This window comes from Polistes canadensis, unplaced genomic scaffold, assembly GCF_001313835.1.
Source record: "Polistes canadensis isolate GaletaPanama2010 unplaced genomic scaffold, ASM131383v1 scaffold_8, whole genome shotgun sequence".
Lineage (NCBI taxonomy): Eukaryota > Metazoa > Arthropoda > Insecta > Hymenoptera > Vespidae > Polistes > Polistes canadensis.
In genome coordinates, this window is record NW_014569555.1 from 999,118 (window position 1) to 1,021,864 (window position 22,747).

Consider the following 22,747-nt stretch of genomic DNA (forward strand, 5'->3'; position numbering starts at 1 on the left):
ATTATATAGATCCTAGATGTTTCTCTACCGTGAAAATAAATTTTCTGAATTATCGTTAAAATGATTATATCGAAAAACCAAATTGAGTGAAGGGAGGTGAAATTAAAAGCAAAAAAGAAAAAAAAACAAATGATAGAATTTTAATAACATGGTATATACGTCATATAATTTATTATAATATTTAATATTTGTTATTAATTGTTTATTTAAACCTTCCGTTATTGCATATAAGTTCGTTATATTATAGTTGCATGAAAGACCCTTATATGGGTCGGTTAGTAACGCAAAGATTAGGAATGATATTATAGTTCACAAAATATACTAGAAATATATTTTTCTACCAACACCCACATTAAAATGAAAATTAATTAAAAAATTAAATAATTCATCAAATATTCGAATTAATATTTATTATATTATATTATATATATTATATATATTTGCATATAAATAACATGATCATAAATAATAATAATAATGATAATATATATATATATAATAAAAGTGTCCCTTTGATCGTAGAATTTTTTCGTTCGTCATAGGACAAAGTTTAACTAAAAGAACTTTCATATATCTCTTTTATATTCTTATAAAAAAGTAAAGTCTTAATATAATTGATAATCTTACTCACTTTCTCAGTCTATCCTTCTCGCACAAAGCTATCTCTTCTTTTATAATAAAGGAAAAATTTTGCATATGATTACAGAAGGAAAAAAAAAAAAGAAAGAGAGAGAAAGAGAGAGAGAGAGAGAGAGAGGGAGAGAAAGAAAGAGAGAGAGAGAGAGAGAGAGAGAGCGTTATAGAGAGAAAGGGGAAGAAAAAGAAAAAGAAAAAGTCGCATGGCGTTCCTATCTCCAGCTACGCCTTAAAAGGACCGCCATTTTCAAGGATGACGACGGGAGGTAAGAGTTTCGCACGAGAGTTCACTTCCTTCCTTTATTCTTCTTCTATTTCTCTCTTTCCACGCTAGCTAACTCGTTTTTTTTCATTTTTCTTTTATCTTATTCTCCTTCTTCATCATCATCCTCCCTCTCTTATTTGAGTTCTTTCGTTCTCTCTTTCTCTCTCTCCCTATCTCTCTCTCTCTCTCTCTAACTCTATTTCTTTTATTTTAATTTTTGTTTGATCTCTTCTTCTATCTCCTTGATTCTAACAATTTTCTCTTATTTCTTTTTTATTTCTTTATATCTTTCTCTTTCTTTCTTAAAACGAGAAACCTCTTTATTAACCTTTCGCAGTGGTCCTCTGTCGAGTCGGACTCGACATTTCAAGCATGTAATAGTAAATTCTTGCATACCTCTCCTCACCCCCTTATCCTACTCAACACTAGAATATTAATTATAAAATATGTCAGAGGGCTGATAAGTGTATGCGAACGTAAGTTGTAAACGCGAGACAATTAACATTTAATTTAATACAATACGTGTGTGTGAATACTCATACTCACACATATATATATATATATATGGAAACTAAATTCAAGGTTGATATTTTTGTAGAAAATTGTTTAAGGTGATTCAACATTTATAAGGAAAAAGATTAGAAACAATGCAGGTGTTTGCGTCAAATGTTTCTAAATGGTTAAAAAAGTTCTTAAATGATTTTTAAAATCGTCCGCGTAGTGAGGTTAGGAAAAGTAAGATGGACGAAAACATGGCGGATTACACAGCACACCCACATATCGTACACGCACAGACACAAATGTAAAACAATCTGCCAAGAACGTTTGTTTTCTTAGAAGGGTTTGGCTGGCTCTGTTCAGTTAGCAATTCGTAATATTACCAATACTATAAAGATACTTCAAACGGGAGTAGAAGATCGATTTATATATATATATGCGATAAGCAAATCGTTTTGTTTTACTACTTTTGCCGCAGTGAAAGATAAAAGAAACAAAATAAAGAATAAAATCCTCTTTTCTTCATATTTCCGAAGTTCGATCATCCGTTTGTAAACTTTGAACGATAAAAATGGGATATACAAAACGTTCGCATATTATTCCGAATTTTTTGTGACTGTGATTGTGAATGATTGTGTTGGTCACGTGACTCTTAGATCGCGATCGATTCGATCAGCCAAATGTCACGTGACGATATCGATCCTACTAGATTACTTTTAATCGATTAGATTCTCGCGTGAGAATTTCGATTGGGATCTAGTTTTCATTGATTAAAAGTCACGTAAACGTTTAATATTGTGAGTTGTAATTGATTACAATAGAATGAGAATTAAAGAGAGAAAGGGATAATGAAATTCTTAAATGTGAATCTTAGGGAGGGTTGTCGTTCGTACAAGAAATTTAGGTTGGAATGAAGTGAGTGGGAGAAAGAGAAAGAGAAAGAGAAAGAGAGATAGAGAGAGAGAGAGAGAGAGAGAGAGAGTGCAAGCGATACTGGTTGCAATAGCGCGAGAAATGGGAGTTTCTATGAGCTCTCGAGTAATTTCCGCAGTACCTATTTGTCGAGTTAAATGTGCAATAATAGACCTTCTTCCTCCATACCCCACAACCGTCCCCCTCTGGATCCTTACCCGCATTCCTTGGCCATTCTCTCGTGCAAATTGTTTCAAACTTTCATAGCTCCAAATTTAGCTTTGCCGACTAGATTTCTCCTTCTACTCCTAGGAAAAGGACATCCTTAAATTCCTTGTGCCAGGAAAGCGTTTATATTTTTAGAAACTCTAAGTGTAGCATTATCAGAGATAGAAAAATAAGAAATTTCGATTAATTAAATTAGGATAGTTGTTTTGGGGATTTTTTAATTCTGTTGAAAATTCAAATCAATATTTTTATGATAATTAATTTTTAATAATATGAAAATAATAAAAAAATATATATGTATCTGTTGTTTAGAGAGTTTTATATTATATATTCGAATTTTTAAAAAAAGTTATATATAAAATATAAATAAATTCAAATTTAAAAAGAAAAAATTAAAATTAAATTTACAATATTAAAAAAAAAAAAAAAAAAAAAAAAAAAAAAGCAGCAAATGATAAATAAAATATATCTATCTCTTCGAACACATGCGAGAATATTTTGTTGAAAGATAAAAGGAAAATAAATTGCAAATATTTGAACGAAATATCTGTGCAATGTAATATCGATATTTCTTTTTTTATTACAAGATGTATGTAAATTGATTCTTGTAACGCTTGAGATGGGTTCTTATTAATCAACGATTAAAAACGTGTATAACAAAACGAACAAATTTTATACGATTATTGGTAATCGATACTTGTTTCTTTTTTTATTTACCAACATTTTTTTTTTTTAATCTTCGTTCATCGAATATATACATGCACACGCGCGCACGTATGGTTATACGTACGTATATTCGTATAAATTTATACACATACACGATGTACCGTTGGTATAGAGATAACGATCGATATAACGAGATGCAAATTAATCCTACTGTATCCTTATCAGTCCCGCATGGTGTCATTATTAACGACGGTATTTCGGATTCGGAATACTGATTACACAAACTAGTTATTTATTTACAGAAACGCACGCATTATGCACAAATACGCGGAAAAAGAGAGAGAAAGAGAGAGAATGAGAGAGAGAGAGAGAGAACGAGAGAAAACGAGAGAAAACGAGAGAACTAGAGGCATACAGGGTGGATTAAAAACTCCTACATGAGCTAAAAATTCTTCAATGTTTATGGTTAATTGTTACTAATTGATTGTCCCGTAAATTTGACACGTTTTATCGTAAATTCAACGATTCTAAGATGAAATATTAATTAAAATAGCAACGCCGATTACAGATGATTCACGTTGCAGTCAACAAGTTAACCTGATTTTAAAAAACAATTACTTATCATCAAATCTTTTTATGCTAATTTTGTTCCTAGATGATAAAATAATAAGCTTAAGATTAATCGATAATAATGTGAGTTTAATTAGTTATACCGTTTTTATGTGATTGTAAATAAAAAAAGAATTTATCGTATTTAAAATTCAAGATCATTTTGAATGATCGCAATTCTTCGAATTTGATGAATTCAACTTATCAGCTATTTCTCACGTTGTTATCTAACAATTCGATTCAACCAACGAGTTTATCTTGCCCACATTTCCTTTAAATTGAACGATCCAAACGTGGTGCATCTTTCTAATTGAAATTTCGAAAACCAATTTTGACCATGTCTTTCGTTTAACAAACCCTCTACGTAAACTGTACGTTATTTTGTTCTCCCTTTCACCATGTATTTTCCCTTGCGGTAATAAAACAACGGAATACAACGAAAAATAAATACTTGACAAATCGAAATACAAGAAAGTTCTAAATCACGTCTGAAATGTTTCTCGCTAAAACGTAAAATGATTTTGAAGTTTAAGAGTATGATTAGGTATTGGTAAATGCGACTAATGAAATGTCTGTGCTTAATACGAAATTACTTTTCGAACAACATAATAAAAGCCTATGAAAGTTTCGATAATGGATAAATGATTTTAAAAATCAGTTAGGAACTTTTAACACACCCTGTACTATTATAATAAATATCTGTTTGGTATCTCGAGTATACAACCTCGAGAGTACAGGGTGTTCTTTTTTATGTAATTAAGTTTTTTTTCCTTTCTTTCATTTTATGTGTGTGTACGGGGGTGTTTCTTCTTCCCATCTCTTTCTATCTTTTTCGCTTTTCTTTTTTATCTAATTAAGCCGCTTCAAGGCACTCGTTTCTTTTCGGACCGAGACGCGGATTGCCTCATCTTTTTCACAACTAACGAGATAACCTTAGAAACAGAGAAGAGATAGAAGAAACGGTTAACGGCACTTCCTTGACTCGATACAGTTACACAGATATGTATATACATAGTTGCCTACCAAGGATAAGATGGCAACTTCTTTTTCTTCTTCTTCTTCTTTTTGTGCTTTGCAAAAATCGCGGATTCGAGAAACTGTTGAAAATCTTTTGAGATTATATGTATCTGTCGTTAGTTTTATTTCCAACCGTGAATATTATTTTAATTATGTGTTAACGAACTTTTCCATGTCTCTTGGTGATCCAATATTTGTTTGTCTCTTTTTGTACTTTGTCGATTGTAAAAATTTTGTTCGCGAAATAAACAGTGTTGGGATAAAATTCTTCGAGTTTTTAATGTTCAAATTTTTGTACAAAAATATATTTGAATATTATCTAAGAATTTTAGGGATCATCTTTTATATTTAATGATTAATCGAATAAAAATATATATAGAAATTTAATATCTTATGTTTTTTTTTTGGTTAGTAAAATTATTACTGTTTTATAATGTTTAATATTTTTTTTGTTTTTTTTTTTTTTTTTTTTAATTAGGATTAAGTCCCGAAGCATTTTTAAATTTTCCATAAATAATTTTTTCATTTATGCATACACAAATTATTGAAGATAAAAGTTTGTAGATATTATTATTTTTATCTTGGATAGAATGAAAATGAAGATAAAGAAAATTTGGAAGAGGTCGATCGTCAGTAGCGCTTGGCACTGCTGATGGCCTGACCATTTCTAACCAAAAGCCTTCAGAGCTGCTGTGAAGCCACGCCATTCTAGATCGTGGCTTGCATCCAGGCCAATCACACCTTTGAGAGGAATTAACGGGTTTCAAGAACAAGAGCGTGCTTTCGTTTCCACGGTTTTCAACTTTTCTCTTTCTCTTTTCATTCTCTTCTCTTTCTATCTCTTTCTCTCCCTCTCCCTCTCTTTTCTACTCTTCTTTCGGAATTTTCCTTTTTCCGTTCCATGCAAGCCTCTTTGAATTCCCAAAAGCCCATCCGCGTGAACAGCTCGCAACGCCATCTACTATCCTATACATCTCCCACCCACTAACTTACCTTTGAATTCATCCGAAATTGAAAAATCGACTCTCCTCTCTTTCCTGTCGACAACCATTTCTTCTTTCTAATTTTACTCTAACATCTACCCTGCTATTTTACTTTCTTTACTTTTGTTTATTTGATTAAATGAAGAAAAGAAAAAAAGAAGTAATAAATTCCATTTTGTATTTCAAGATTTATAGGTTAGATGTCTGATTATTTGAATAAATTAGGTTTTGCAAGCATTCAGTTTTAAAAACATAACAAACAAATTAGTTTAGAACGTTCTGGAATGCGATAATAGATTTAAAAAAATCCTATAGGGGATTTGGGGTCTAAATACTCTGTATTTTAAAAAATCCAAGATGGCGCTGAAAAGTTGACGAAAAACACAGTGAAAGAGAGAGAGAGAGAAAGAGAGAGAGGAAAAGAAAAATAAACTTTCTCTCTCATTTATCTTCGTTAAAAATTATAACATTAGATAGTTTAAACTAAAGTCGTTTCGCATTTCATTATAAAAGTTGTATTTTTTCTTTCCACAATGTTTTTCCATTTGTTTTATATTTTTACGTTGTACGAACTTTCGCATTAAGCTGCCATTTTGTTTTTCTTCTTGTTTTTAACAAAGAGTTTTACTCATTAACTGCTAACTAATGCGGGTAACGTACACGAACAGTCAGATACATATAAAAAGGGTATTTTTGTTGTTTTTTATATGCACGTTAGCTATGTTAATATAGTATTTTATTTTATTTTAAAATAAAAAGAAATAATAAAAATAGTAAATGCAATATATCGTGTTGTTTTAAATGAAAATTATACGGATTGTGCCACTTGAACGAAAGGCTCGCGTAATTTTCTTTTCCATTCCATTCGATGTTCTCTTTCTCTTCTTTTTTTTTTTTCAAGACAAGCCTCTCTCGGGAACGCAAGCTACGTTCTTCTTCGGAATATTAAAGTCCAGCAGAGTTGAAAATCAATACCACTAGAGTCTCGAGGACACGTTCGCGATAGATTATAAATCGCGATGAAAGCGATCCGAACGATAGAAAAATACTTTGTGGAATATATTTTGGAATATATTCAAACCGGGTTGCTCAGCGATCTGATTTTGTTTCAAACATTTTAGAAAAATATCTTTCGAAGTAATGTATTCTCTTTCAGATAAGATTCTAAGAGAAAGTTAACTTACACGATATTATTTTTCGTTTGGTGGTCTACATCTTTGAATGCGATTACTTCTTTACTTCAGTATTATGAACATAATTTTTACTTAAAAATCTATTAATATATATTACATTATAATTATCCAATTGTCATTTACATTTGTTCATGTTAGTAGTTTATTCGAATTTTAGTTTCAATTGAAAATAAAAAATAAAATTAGGTTAATAAGTTTGAAAAAATAACCTACAAACTTTTGACGCGCCCTGTATGTCTGAAATAACGTAAAGTGGTTTTTGTTAGCGTCTTGTATTCTGATTGGTCGAGATCGAATCGCTTTTGAAAATGGCGATTGTCTGGACTGTGGAAGTTCGGTAATTTAGTGGCATCATTTTATCGCGTAATACACCTCGTCCGCTATTAGAAGGCCACGTAAATATTCCATGTGTCTTCAAGATAGTAGTAGTAGCAGTAGTAGTAGTAATGGTGCTTGTAGTAGTGCAGTAATAGGAGTAGTAATAGTAGTAGTAGAAGTAGGAGTAGTTAGTGTAAGAATAGCAGCAGTAATAGTAGTAGTAGTAGTAGTAGTAGTAGTAGTAGTAGTAGTAGTAGCAGAAGTAGTAGTAGTGTTCTTGTCTCTCTTCCTCTATCGTGCTTGCTCCGATCAACTTACAAAGTGTACGAACGAATCTGGCCTCCAACAATGATTACAAAGTTAATAACATAGCGTTTTATAATCGTCCTATGCAATTTCGCAAGAGTTCATCGTACAACCAATCAAAAGTTTCCTTTAGTATATTCGCAAAACGTCGACGTCAAAAATCCATCCTTTTGATAGAAAATTCAGGACAAGAAAACGATTTCAAACATTATAATTCTTATTTTATTTCTTCCCATACTTGTTTTATCTATTTCATTTTCTACGAACATATTTTCTTTCAACTTCTCATTTTTCTAAAGAAAAAAAGAAGAAAAAAAATATAATAAAAAAGGATGCTATTTGCAAAATGTGTTTCCTAGCAAGTTTCACAGTATTGATCTGCCTTCAGCTTTTATGCATTTCCTCCCTTTTTTCTTTTTTCTATTACTTGTTTTTTTTTCCTTTTCCTTCGTGTTTTTTCATCTTACCAACTTATCCGACTTATATCCATTGGTTTAAAGTTTCACGCACAAGTAGTAGACACCTGCGAACTCAAAAAAGGAAAGGACTATGGTACGAGTCTCTCGTAAACATGTTTTATGAATCGTAATAGGTTCTTGTCCGAAGTCAGCAGGTATAAGAAGGGAATATATGCATAATAATCGTCATTTGCGTATTTTCAAATAGCCAGTAAATGAAGTAACGATGCTTTAACACTTTTCCTAGTACGCTGTAGTTGTCTGTAATAGTTGGGTCTACTGTTGTGTTAGCAAGTATTACAGCTACGACTACCTGTATGTTCAACGATTCCACGGTGGTGTTTCGTTACCTTTAACTATGCATTTAACCTCATATCTACGTTAATATAAAGCAACATTGGTGTTGGTTGGTTAGAGTCATTAGTCCACAGTCTGGTGTTTGATGTAGCTGTTCTCTTCGCTACTTTATCCTGGGTTAACCTTTTCATCTTTACATAACTACTGTAGCCTACACCTACTCTAATCCGTTTATCATACTTAAGTTTTGATCTCGACCTGTCATTCTTATCCTATACAGTTCACTCTAAAGTTAACTTAAAAAGTAATCCTATTGTAATCCTACGTATCGCAAGATATCTACTATCAATCTATCTTACTTTTCTTTTTTTTTTACTAGACAAATATTGTCAAATTGTATTCTACTAACTAATTCAATTCAGTATCTTATCATACGTTATCTGATCTAGTAATCTAATCCTTCGTATACTTTATTTCAACTCTATAATTATTTCTTCTACTTTTTAAGATAGTTATTGTTCACGTTTAAAACTTAACTAACTATTCTCAATTAGTCAACACAGTGACATCGGTAGTTACTGGGTTTAATATTAGTGCCATCTGATGAATTATTTATACGAATTTATTTTTCATTATAACAAAAGTAAACAAGATTTTAATAAGCCGGATATACACGAATGATTACAGTTTGATATTATCTTTTTTATCTGTCTTCTTATGATCTTTATACCACATTTATTTTTTCCTTTTTTCAGAGAAAAATAAAGTCTCGTTGATGTTTTTTTTTTTTACGTGGGTTGGGTGTATGTAAATGTAAGAGAGAGAAAGACAGTGTACATAATTACATCACCCCCCAATGAGATCAACGTGTCGACACGCGAGTACTCGTTTACTCGAAAGAGAAATAAAATGACTTAGGGGTCGGTTTTATGAACGACATGGTATATACATTTACACATACACATCATATACTTACACATCATATACATCCTATGTATATACTTAAATTAATTCGTTTAATTTCTCATTACGAAGTACACCAAGTTTACTTTAGTTTTGGAATTATAAACGAAGGATTAAGTTTCAAATAAACGGAATTTCATGAAATGTAACTTGCGACGGAATATGGGCTCGTAGACATTCGAATAAAAAAATATCTTCAACGGGCAATCACCGAAAATTCTTTCGAAACGTTTGACGACACTGCGCGTTTAGTATATCTGAGAATTTATGATAGTTTTCTATATTCAGGGTCACATAAATGTTTGGCTGGATGAAAGGGGTTTGCAAGGGGGAAAGTTTGAAAAGTCCTAGTCTAAATCATCATCATCATAATTCTAAGCAGTAACATAATCATTGACTTACCAGGACAACTAAACTGTTACGACCCTTTTTCATACATCATTAAAATTCGAAATCTACGTGCATGTACTTAAATGCATATATGTATGTGTATATAGATGTATCTAGTATGTAGGTTCGTTTTCCACGACAAAGGCCGTGTGAAACAAGTGGAACAAGTTGGAAAGCTTTAAGCCAGGCCCGATAGGATCGTCGAGCTCGTAGAACACAACTCACATCTGCATATCGGCATAAATGCAACAGCGTCGCGAGCATTTCGAGACACTTGCTCGTTTTATTGAAGATCGTAAGAGATAGAAAGAGAATAAAAAGAGAGAGAGAGAGAGAGAATGTTTCAATAAAAATATATTAAATAATACTTATATATACACGCGTGCACGTATATAAACAGATTGATAGAAACAACTAATTGTTATTCGACAATTTAAACATTTAGATATGAATCTAATCGTTGTAATTTTGTTATTTACGTTTAATAAGTTTTTAGGTTATCGTCCATTTTTCTTTTTTAAATCAAATTCAATATGGCGTCGGAATGACTACAGAGATCCATTTTTCTTTTTTTTTAAATCAAATTTAAAAATGGCGTCGGAGAATTACTGCAATAACTGAGATATAAAGTTAATCGTTTTACACACTTTTTCTTTCATCATTATAATCATCATTATCATTATCTCTAATTTCAGTACAAATTTTCATATAATTATTAATCATCTTTTATTCAATCGTCATTGAAATATTAATTGAAATTAACGTCGGGACTATTGCAATAATTTATAAGATAACAAATTTCTAACTTTATCTTTTCCTCGTCACAATTATTATCATCGTCATCGTCATCGTCATTTCTCTCCAAAATTCGAACAAAAAATTACTCGGAGATGTAACTCCGAGGAGGAAGAAGAAGAAGAAACCCTATGTGGTTGAAAGTTATATTGAAATTTGCATAAAGCCACGAAACTTTGCTCTTCTGTCTCTTTCTTCCTGTTTTGTTCCTTTCTCTTTCTTTTTTGACAGGTTGTAAAATAGAAGAAAGAAAAAAAAAAAGTGGGACGAACTTTGATACCGCGTTCTCTTTTCTTTTCTTTATTATTATTATTATTATTATTATTATTTTTCGTTTTCTTTTTCTTTTTTTTTAAAATATATACCTACATGTATCTCTTCCATCTCGTTTTCTCTCATTTTTCTACATAAACTTCCTCTCTCTCTTTCTCTCTTTATTTAATTTTTTTTCTCTCTGTCTCTTTCTCTTTTCTTTTATTCAAAGTCATCGATTCGTATGAAACTTGAAACGTGATCCTAGAAGAATATATTTCATTTGGGTCGTTCTCCGATCGTTCCCTCAGGTCAAATAAGTCATTCTAGATTTTTACATACATATAACTTTCCAAAATATATATATGTAATATACGTGTATATAGTTATATGCATGTGAATACGTATATGTCTATCTGTATCTGTAGAAGAATCAAAGAATAGGATAGTTAACATGATTTTGAAAAAAATTCCATCGGGACTCTCCTAAGTTCTCTTTCTTTCTATAAAATTGGTCAAAAGTTCATAGGTTATCTTAAAAATCAATTACTCAATGACTCCCTCTCGAAACATTTTAAGTTAATTTTGTTTACAAGTTCTACAATCAGAAAAATCTAACCTATAAAATTAAAATGTTAATTATAGGTCTAGTCAAATTTTAAAAAATAATCATTGATTTTTCAAATCATTTCAAAACTTTTGGTCCACATTCTACGTATTTTTCTTTCTCTCTTTCTCTCTCACTTATTCTTTCCGTTTAATGGACACGTGACCTATTCATTTCAATATACTTTCTTCTTTCTCTTCCTTTTAGTTGAATTTTATGCAATAGTTTCGACAATAATGTCCCAGGAAATGCAAACAATTTCGTCGAAAGTTTAAAACCGTTAGTAGACTCACAATCAGAGAAAAAGTTTCTGGAGAATTTAGTCGAAAAGTGGTCGCCATTGTTGTCGTCGTCGTCGTCGTCGTCTATAGTGCCTTTTCATTGGTTCGTGGACACATTTTGGCGGGATTTTTCTTTTACTCGGCGGCCATCTTTGAAACGTCGAAACACATTTAACACAAAATGTAACTATTTCAAAATTGATTGTCTCGTTGAATAAAACATCAATTGACTAAGGTATAAAATTAAAAAAAAACATAAACAATTACATGCATAATTGTATTAAGCATATGTTCGTTGCAATGATGTGTTTTTCATCATGTATTTAGAGTATTATATCAAACAATGCTATGTTCTTTTTATGCGGTAGTGTAAGAGATATTGTTGTTATATGTTAATTGTAGTAGAGAAACAAAGAATGAGAGAGAGAGAGAGAGAGTGAGAAAAAGAAAGGGGAAAGAGAAAAAGAGAGAGAACATTTCCTTCGTGGTAAAATTTCAGCATTCATTGAAATTGAAAGTACGTCGGGAATACACGTTGAAATTCGTAAAGATGTGTGCTGTGTATATGTTTTGTACATATTAAGTGTAAATAATATTCGTAAATGCGATTATACGAAGTTTACATTTACTTAACTTACTTACAATACGGGCACGCGTACTTGTAAATATTCTATCGAAATAGATTAAATTCTATTGCGTTTCGAACAATTCAGAGTGATATCGTTTCATTCATCATTGGCTCAAATTTTGTAATTTTGAAGAAAAATCAAAACGATTATATATAAACAACAAATTTGTTTACATATAGTTTTCGTTAAATTATATTAATAATTTTTATTTTTCTTCATTTGTGTTTTTTTTTTTTTTTTTGTTTTTTAATTCTACGATTATTTTTCTATATGAATACTTAAATTTAAAGTTTTCCTTAAAAAAATTTAAAAATAACAAGCAACAAATTGCACATATTAAAAAATGCTTGAACAAATTTGTTTTAATGTTGTTGTTATAGTTGTATTTATAAATTCCTTTGCGTCTTAATTCTCGAAGGATGAAATGTCAAGCAATGGAAATAGAGTTAGGGGATGGGAAGGGGATGGGTTGAGAAACGTGTGAGGGGTGTAACATTATCCGCACAGCAAATTCGTCGTTCCTAAAAGCGATTAGCGTTGTCAGCGTGCCGGAAAATGGGTCGATCGGATAGCGGATAATGGAGTAAGAGAGCAAGTAGAATCGTAGAGGGAAAGAGAAAGAGAAGATGAGGGTAACGGTGAGAGGAGGGTGGGCTGAGAAGGGTGTGTGTACCTGACAACTCGATTAAAGATAGCTTATGATTTAGATCACATAGAAAAATAAGTGAGTAAGTACGTAAAGTACATACGTCACACATTTTTTTGGCTGAATGCCTTTTGGTCCTTATAAAAATTCAATTGGCTCGATTGCTACCCCTTTTTACCCATTTTTTTTCTCCAAGCCCTTTCTAATATCTCAGGATATATATATGTGTGTATGTGTGTGTATGGGTGGGTATGTATATCAAACATGGAAAGATATTTTATTTCCTATTTTTTCTTTTTTACATTTTATTTTATATGATTTTTTTTTAATTTTATGAATATTGCCAGTAAAATTGGAATGATATAGGAAAATGAAGAAATGCGAGTAAAATTAGATCAACGTAATACAATATTTTATAATTTGTTTATGATTATTATTTTTAATTGATATTTTATATTATATTTTATTTTTTAATTATGCATTTGAGAAATATCTCTGAAAGAAAATATTTTTAAAAATAGGAGAAGGAGGTATGTTAATAATACCTAATAATCTTTAATAACATAATGTCTGATCTTAAAGCAATAAGTTTTCATTAAACACGATAATTTGCTTTTGAAACTGACTGCGATAGTTGATAGTAGTGTGGAATAGAAGTGGTATGGGTATAGCGAATAAGAGGGGGATGAAGGGGGTTGATGAAACCCGACAAGGACAATCGCACGATTGTGTTCGACAGTTCAATTAAATTAACGTCGGACGTGTAGAGCTTGTCCTTCGCCTGGGGCCACTTTTGAATTGGCGCTAATTTAACCTTCGTGTTTGCGACCTAAATTTTCCATATCTCCGTTTTGAAATTAATTTGACGTGTGCATGCCTCTTGAAGGAGGAGTAGCATACATGAAAATAAAAAGAAACCGTCCATACGAATCGCATCGAAAGAAATAAACAAATTTATTCGCTTTTTAAAAAGATTTTCAACAGTTCGTTGAATTTTTGGTATTAAAAAATTGTTAATCTTTAAACGAGTCAACGGTATCGTCATCCAATATTTGCAATCTTTACTACGCATACGTTTACATAAATAAATAATAATAATAATAATAATAAAAAGAAGAAAAAATTGTGTATTGAAAATATTTCTACAATGTTTCTCAGTTGAATAATTTTCATTTGTAAATTTCAACCAAGTCGATATTATCTAGCACACACAATGACGTTTACAAGTATTACCATACTCCTGGTTTATAATAAATAGGAAAAAGAAAAAAAATAAAGAGAGGAGGAAGAGAGAAAAAAAGAGCTTCTCGTCACGAAGAGAGCAATGGCTGCAAGGTCGTCTACTACACAAAGTTATGAATAACTGCACTGTAATGGGGACTAACATTTTCGAGATTAAAATATTAGATATGAATTGAGGAAAGGTCGAGTCACGCTGTGTTCTAACCTAACTTTTTTTTATTAAATTTTTTTTTTTTTTTTTTTGTATTTTTACCTCGATTAATATATTATTATATATTTTGTCGTTTTAATACTCGTAATTATTTCTTTAGCACAAATATCCAATCTCCTATCCTCTATCTTTCGCACCGTCGAAGAAGAAAAAAAGGAAAAAGAAATTTCAGAAAGGAAAAACGAATAAGCAAACATTGCAAAGGGGTAGTGGTTTTATTAAATATTCGTCCGGTGACTTTTACGTAGTCAGACCGTGTAGTTTTCGTCCTGGCTTTACCACCCCCAAGGATTCGCAACACGCTAATTGTAAACTATAATAGGTACGTGGGAGGTGTCGCCGAGATATTTTCTCTCTCTTTTCCTCTCACCAATTCTTCCTCTTTCAGTTTTACCATTAAAACGTGGACCTTTCCGTGTTCCAAAGGGAATATAGTTATGCGGGATGATAACGTAATTGTGTTTCCCTCAACAAGGAGCCAAAACATTTTCGTGTAAGGTCTCGACACTGTTCGAGTCTAAAAGCAATTCGTGTTCGTAATCATTCCAGAAATTAAACGTAATTAAAGGGCTGCACTGTACAATAATTTCTACGCGTCGTCCTTAAATATATTCTTCCGATCAAAATAAATGGTATATTTAATTTTTTTGTTTTTATTTTTTTTCTTTTTTTTTTTTATTTTTTTTCTTCATTTATTTATTAAGAATATTTAAGTATACAAAAAAAATATTCAAATATATGTTAGTTTAAGATAGGAAAATCTGATAACAGGGAGTAGAAGTTAACCAAGCGTTGCAAGAGGTTGTTTACGAGTGGAACGTAAACCATCTAATAAATTTTTACTTTTAAGATAATAGCGATTAATCATCAAACATTAAAACGTGGATAAAAGAAAGAGGGAGAGAGAGAGAAAGGGAAAAAAAGAAGAAAAAAGAAAGCTCGAGTTATTTTGTAAGGGATTAAAACACCTTGGCGCACGGAAAGACTAACATAAAAAGAAAAATTTTGGTTCGACGCAATTTTTCAAGTAGCGTCATCCCCTCCTCGTTTTTCTCTCTCGGATCTCTTTATTTATTTATTTATTTATTTATTTATTTTACGGGAACACAACTCTTTGATAATTATATTGATTGAATAAACAGTATTGGTAATAAAGAACATCAAACAAAATTATTCCAGATGATTAAGACTGTATTTAAAAGATAACACAATGATTGATTAAATATATTATATGTCAATATTTTAACGATAAATACAATCACAATTAGTACGTGGGCTAAATGTGAAGCCCAATGTAGAGAAGTAGATGGGGAGGGGGTTGGTGACGCTACTCGAATGTTGCATCAACCAAAAGTATTCTTTTTATGCTAATTTTTTCGGGGAACAGAGTGGTGGTGTAACCCCTTAATCATCGTAAAAATGAAGAGGAAAAAGTATAAAGGTAAATAGAAAAAAAGAGAGAGAGAGAGAGAGAGAGAGAAAGAGTGTACTACTAGGATAGAAAGCAACGTCATAATTCATATGCTCGTTCGTCCATACAAAATGGCGGCTGAAGCGTGTAAAGGTGCATCGGTTAGAGGTTAGATTTTACCACCCTCGTCTATTATAATCTCTTAACGTGGTTCATTCTAGCGTTTAATGCATCTCCTGCATCCCACGTAACTAAAGTAGCCACTTTACAGAGATGTTGAACGCGTACATATGTATCTAAGCATAATAAATACACACCACGTACGGTGAGAAACTGATAATGGAGAATCCTTGATGGTGGTTGTAGAACTAACTCGTTTAATTATTTCCAAATTCTCTTTCGACGCGTTTCATCTTATTTATTTTTCATGAACGGTAATCAGTATTTTATATTTCACGGCAATCAGTGCCATTTTCGGGGATGATTTGAATGCTTTTGTTGGATTATTCGAGGTTACCGAAAGTTAATTTGTATTGCCTTTGTATCTAAAATTCTTCCATTTGCTCACGATACAATTTTCAAATGCGAATTTGTTTAAAGAAAGAAAAAAAGAATCTAACAAATAAATATTTACCTGAGTAAAAGTCGATGTGAACAAATTTTAAAATTGACTCTGACACGTATATGTAATAATCCAGAAAAAAAAAACCACTCTGACAATATTAGTTTTCCTCTTAAGTGTTCAAAGAACTCGTCATTCAAAATTGCAGGTTGAAAGCTTGTAATGGATCTTCCATTTGCATAACGAAAGAAAGATAAAGAGAGAGAGAGAGAGAGAGAGGGCGTCATTTGAAGAGAACAAAAAATGGCGACTCTTACATTAAATAGAAACATGGACGTAGACTACGTGAATCAACCGAACAATTAATGAACTATACTGTGTTTTTTATTTTCATGAATATTACATTGGCATATTAGTTAAAGTTAAAATATAAAAATTAAATATTTAAATATATGATCAAAATATCTTTCACACAATGTATTTTTGCTTAGTTAGATAGATAGAAAGAATAATCATATAATATTATGGAAGACATTCTGCTATATTGCATTTACTCTCATTTCAACTTAAATTTTATTAAAATTGATGTAAAATAATAAAGAAAGAAAAGGAAAAATAGTATGTATCTTCGGTTAGATAGGAAGTAAAAGGGGTGGTTAAAATTGTGAAAGATGTTTCAGTATGGTTTTTGTAGTTGGCTCACATCTCTATCTTTCTTTCTCTATCTCTCTCTTTCTCTCTCTCTCTCTTCTTCGTTTCCTGCAACCCCCAAAGCTTGCATATCGTTCGTTGCATGCGCGTTCGGTCCGTGCAAATTGCCTTTTCTATTATTCAGGGCAATGTAAAAGCACTGTAAAGTTCGACGCTTGGCTAACCGGAGCGAATTCGTGAATCGAGCCACAAGTTTAGATACGTAAAGCTTCCAGATACGACAACCTTATCTCTTTCTATCTCTTTCCTTTTTTCTCTTCTTATCAAGGAAACTTTTAGCCTCATCCATTTATTCAAATGCGAGAGGTTAGATGATCATTTGTACAAAAAAAATCGATTATTTTAAAAGTTTTCTTTTTTCCCCTTATTATTTTTTTTAAGGGGAAGGGGAGGATAAACAAAAAATAGCTGATTATCCTAGTCCGATATATAAACCGACCCCAACGCGGCTAAAGGTTTAGATTCAAAGTGAATTTTTTTTTTTTTTTTAAAGAAAAGAACTTGATCTCGTTTTAACGTTAAGAAAAAAAATTACACCTCACAAAGGATTAGGATAAAATGACACGATCTTTTCTTTTGTTTTTTTTTTTTTTTAATTTTTTTTTTTTTTTAATTTTTTTGTTAAGAAAAACTTTCTTACCAGGTTGGTAGTTCTTTCTTTACCGACGTCATTTAAAATTTCTTTTCATAATATTTTTATTTCTACCCATATCCCTTTTTTGTTAGAGATAGTATTGGAAATTTCTATTATCGGAAATCGCGTAGGCGTGTATACTCTTGTATGAGTACGGAGAAAAGAGGGGATTATACGTGGGCTCGTTTGACTCGGGAGATTTATGAATGATCGGTTTGACAATCTACTATAGTTCAGTGTTATTATAAGTACGTCGTGATTACGGATAGGAACGCGTAAGCGCGGAAAAGGAAAGGTGAACTTTTGACCCGAGTCAACGACGACGGTAAAGGGTAGTTTAGCGTAAAGCGAGCTTTAGCGTTATTCATAAATTCATAAAGTGCGGCCTTTCGACGTGACCCGAACGAACCCGAACAACGAATTTAGTGGATACACGGAAGTAGTACGGCCAATGGTGTCCGGCCCGTCGCGTTATTTCTTTTATACTAAATGAATATTTATTTTCTTTTTTCTCTATGACGCACGAAGATATTTCTCCCATGTAAAAAGATTAACTTATAAAATAAAATCAAATAAAAGAAATTTCTCCAAATATTTTTCTTATTCCTTTTCTTTTTTTCTTTCTGGTCTGTTTACTTTTGTTTACTTTACGATCGGTCGCAAGTGACTTTATTGGCGGGAATTTCAAACTTATTTCAACGTTTGTATGAAAAAAATTGAATATCGAGGATTTGTTTTTTTTTCTTTCTTACCTTTATCTGGATCGCGAAAAATGTATTTTCTTGTTGGAAATATTGAAGATGCATCGTTTTGAGAAGATAAAAGAAAGATAAAATCAAGATGGCGGAGGTTGATGGAACATAACCTTATTTGAACACATTTTATGTCGCATTATCGCGCAAAAAGCCATTTCAAATTTTCGATAATCACCTGCCGTTCATCTTGGCCGACGCAGTCGATATTCGATTAAGTACTAACGGGTTTCGATTGCCTCCGGGAATTTCTCTGCATTGTGTTCTCCTGTTCGTGTGCTTAAAGTCTAAGTATAGAAAGCGACATCTACGTTGAAATCGTCCCATGTATGATGGCCTCAGGATTCTTACTTGTTAAAAGTCATTGAGCTTATCTTATTGCAGATAGAAATCAGATTTATTTTCGTTATTCAATTAACAAGGAACAAAACAAATACAAAATCAATGCAATCCATTATCTTTTAAAGGTATTTAATAATTTAAAAAGAAATGAAATAGAAAAATTATTTCAAAAAATGTATTCACGCGAATGTATACATAATACATTTTTTAATTATCTTAATTTATTATAATATGAAAAGAAAATATTTAATAAATATTTTAGCTGCAAACTCTTAGATAAATTTCTTGGTCTTTGTCGTTCGCTGCAATATCCTTGAATTAATCCACACGCAAGTAAGATTTTACGTAAGATATTAAACTCTCGAGTAATGTCCGTGCGATAAGATCTTCTTCTTTAAAAAGAGCGTACTTGAAAAATCGACGATGTAGGATGTACATAAGTACGATGATTATTTCTCAAGCACTAAAACTCGGAGCTGTCGAAAGTTGGCCGGGCCGAATGCCAAGTCTGTGCTAAACGTTGAGCTTTACCTTCTCAAGAATGAAGAGAATACATTGCGAGAACAGAGCAACACCTTTAACATCTACTATACTACAAAACTTACTGTGATCTTGAATCTAATAGTAGTAGTAGTAGTAGTAGTAATAGTAGTAGTAGTAGGAGGAGGAGGAGTTTTATGTTCAAGTGTTATAATAAGAACTCACAACATAAAAAGAGGCTCTTGCCCTTTTAATTTTAAATCTAAACAAAGAAAAAGAAAAGCACAAAAGAGAGATAATAAAACAAGTGGAGACATCTACAAGGTGAGCCAACATTTTTTCACCTAATTTTAACAATTAATCATCATTTTGTTAACGCAATCGTTTAAGATAATCAGTTTATTTCTCTTTTTTCTTTGTTTAGAATCGTAAAACAATAAGCCTTACTTTTATAAAAAAAAAAAAAACTATAAGCTTAACGGATTTAAAAAAAAATAATAATCGAATTTGAAAATTATCTATAAACTTTTACGCCATCATATTATGCTTGAAAATAAATATTACATGAGAATCAAAAAAATAATAATACAAGAGGGAGAGGGAAAGAGAGAGAGAGAGAGAGAGAGAGAGAGAGAGAGAGAGAGAGAGAGAGAGAGAGAANTAAAAAAAAATAATAATCGAATTTGAAAATTATCTATAAACTTTTACGCCATCATATTATGCTTGAAAATAAATATTACATGAGAATCAAAAAAAAAAAAATACAAGAGGGAGAGGGAAAGAGAGAGAGAGAGAGAGAGAGAGAGAGAGAGAGAGAGAGAGAGAGAGAGAGAGAAACTTTAACGGAAGTTATGATTGATAGGAAAGATGCATTAATTATCACCGTTGAGCGATCGATGTGCAAACATGCATATACATATATGCATATAATATATTTATTATGTATTATACATGGGTAACATTTAGAGACGTTTCGTGCGAGCTTTTCAGCGACTCGTCGCTCGGCGTTTAGTTACGTTCGTTTTAAGGAGAAAAGCGAGGTCAGGTCGATCGACTGGGAAAGGGTGAGGGTCGACATGATGATTGTGTGATAGTAGTAGTAGTAGTAATAGTAGTAGTAGTCGTAGTAGTGGTAGTTGTAGTAGTAGGGGTAGTAGTAGGGGTAGTAGTGATGTGCAATTGGAGGGAGTTGGCTGGCTTGCCAGGTAGACCTTGACTCAGTCAAGCTCTACGAAGCTTTTCTACTACGCTTGCGCTTTTAATACGTATACACATACAACTATATATATATTTATATATACTAAAATCCACGGAAGCCAGCATTTTCGTATCTATCGAAGGATATACTAACTCAGGTGACGCCACCTTTGGGAAGCTTTACGAGAAATATATTTAGTCTGAGGGTTTGCTAGGGGTTGCTGGAAGCTCGCTGAGTTTAACTATAGCTTTTACTACTTCTAGTTGTAGTAGTAGTAGTAGTAGTAGTAGTAGTAGTAGTAGTAGTACCACGTGCTCGAGTAATTAATGAATGCAATTCAATGAAGAATTATAAGATTATTTTTATTCTTTTATTTCTTTACTTTGTTTTTTTTTTTTTTTTTTTAATTTATTATTATTATTGTTATTTTATCATTATTACATTATACACGGTACATTTGTTCACTCATTCCGTCATGTTCCTCGTTTCACTAATTCGCTGAAAAGGAGAGTAAAGAGGGGGGCACATGGAAATGTATCAGAGAAAGAAATGTTTCTTTGATCATTCAAGAGGAAAGCTACGAACCCGACGTATGATCGATTCATTCGAGCGTAATATTTGCATCGTTGCGTATTCTACATTTCTTATTCTTTCAATGATTTTCATATTTTGTATTTATCATTATTCATAAAAAAACATTATCATTGATATTATTATAATAATAATAATAATAATAATAATAATAATAATAATCTTTGCTTTTAATGAATTTAATTAAAAATCTATTAACATAACTTTGCAATTTGGATATCATAATTGTAATATTTAATTTATTTAACAAATCGAGTAGATTTAATATTTTCTTATTATAATAAACTATATTCGCGAATTACATTACATTAATAATATTAACATGTATAATAAAATTACTTTGAATATCTAAATATCTATCATCTTATATACTCGTAATTGTGAAACTTTTAATATATGTAATTTAATTACTAAACACATTAAATAATTATATCCCATTTAAAATAATATTCTACCCCTGTCACGTAAAACAAAATCTTTTTTTAGTTTACCCTTAAGGAAAATTAGGTTACCAACGATTCGATAAAATAATATTAAAATTTTGATATTAAATATTAATAACATGTTAATAATAATAATAATTATCATCATTATCATCGTCATAATCGCAATCATTTAATTGGAGGAGATCTTGGAAGCGAGTCTTTTATCACGATTGAATCCCAGCTCAAACGAAAGGAAAGGGAACGGGAGAACTGGGTGTGTGGGTTGAGATGTACAGAGAGAGGGTTGAAGGGTGAGCGGTTGGGAAACGAGAAATGATGTAATCGATGCACAAGGGTAGAAACGTGGCCACGACATTTGGCCTTTTGCGTACACCTACGATATGCTCACGAGTTTTCGAACGAAACCTTTTCTCTTTCTTTCTTTCTTTCTTTTATTCTTTCTTTCTCCCTCTCTTTCTCTTTTTCTTTTTATTTCTCTTTCTTTTTCTTTTTCTTTTCCTTTTTTTTCCTTTTTCGTTCGTTCTTTTCTTCGTCCTTCGCTTCCATCTCCTTTTTCAACATGTAGTCGATGGAAGGTAAGTACTCGAAGAAAAAGGCTCAAACGAATCGAGTTAGCTAGAAACGTGTCTGTCCTTGAGAGAATCGAAGGAAGTTAAGGTTCAAAATGAGACTTATTTCCGAACTTTTTGGGAATGCGGTTTAATGGTACTTTGTAGATTTTACTATAGTTTCTTATTCGGTTTCTTTGTTCGGTTCTTTTTTCTTTTGTTTTTGTTCTTTTTTTTTTGACTATCTATTATCATAGTCGGAAGGAAATTAAATTTGTCTATTTAAATTTATTTCCGATTCGCAATATGATTATTGCTTTAATATTTTATCCTATTTCGTAGGTACTTAATTAAGAATTTTGTAAAGTAGTATAGATAGTACAAAAATTAGGTCAATAAATAATTTCTCCATTGGTTTTTTTTTTTCTTCTTCTTTTGTTATCTGGCTTTCTATTATAATTGGAACAAAATCTAATTTGTCTTGTAAATTTATAATATTTTCGGATCATGGTATAATTATTACTTTAGTATTGTATCCTATCTTGTAGATAGTTATTAAGAAATTTCTAATGTAGTATAAACACAGTAATAATTAGGTCAATAAATAATTTCTCCTACAGTTTCTCTTTCCACAAAGTTTTCCTTTTTTTTTTTTATTTCCTTTTAATGG

General features: G+C 31.5%; 1 protein-coding gene across 2 annotated transcripts in view; it reads left to right on the forward strand.

Moving 5' to 3' along the window:
• The window catches only part of LOC106791895 (heparan sulfate glucosamine 3-O-sulfotransferase 1), a 65,184-nt gene that overhangs the window by 25,250 nt on the left and 17,187 nt on the right, over positions 1-22,747 (forward strand). Inside the window, exon 1 of one of the 2 annotated variants that reach the window (XM_014757908.1) lies at positions 777-902. The exons of the other annotated variant lie outside the window; for it this stretch is intronic. The gene's annotated coding sequence lies outside the window, so the exon portion shown is untranslated. Of the gene's footprint in view, positions 1-776; positions 903-22,747 lie in introns of those variants that run through there. 2 annotated transcript variants of the gene reach the window in all.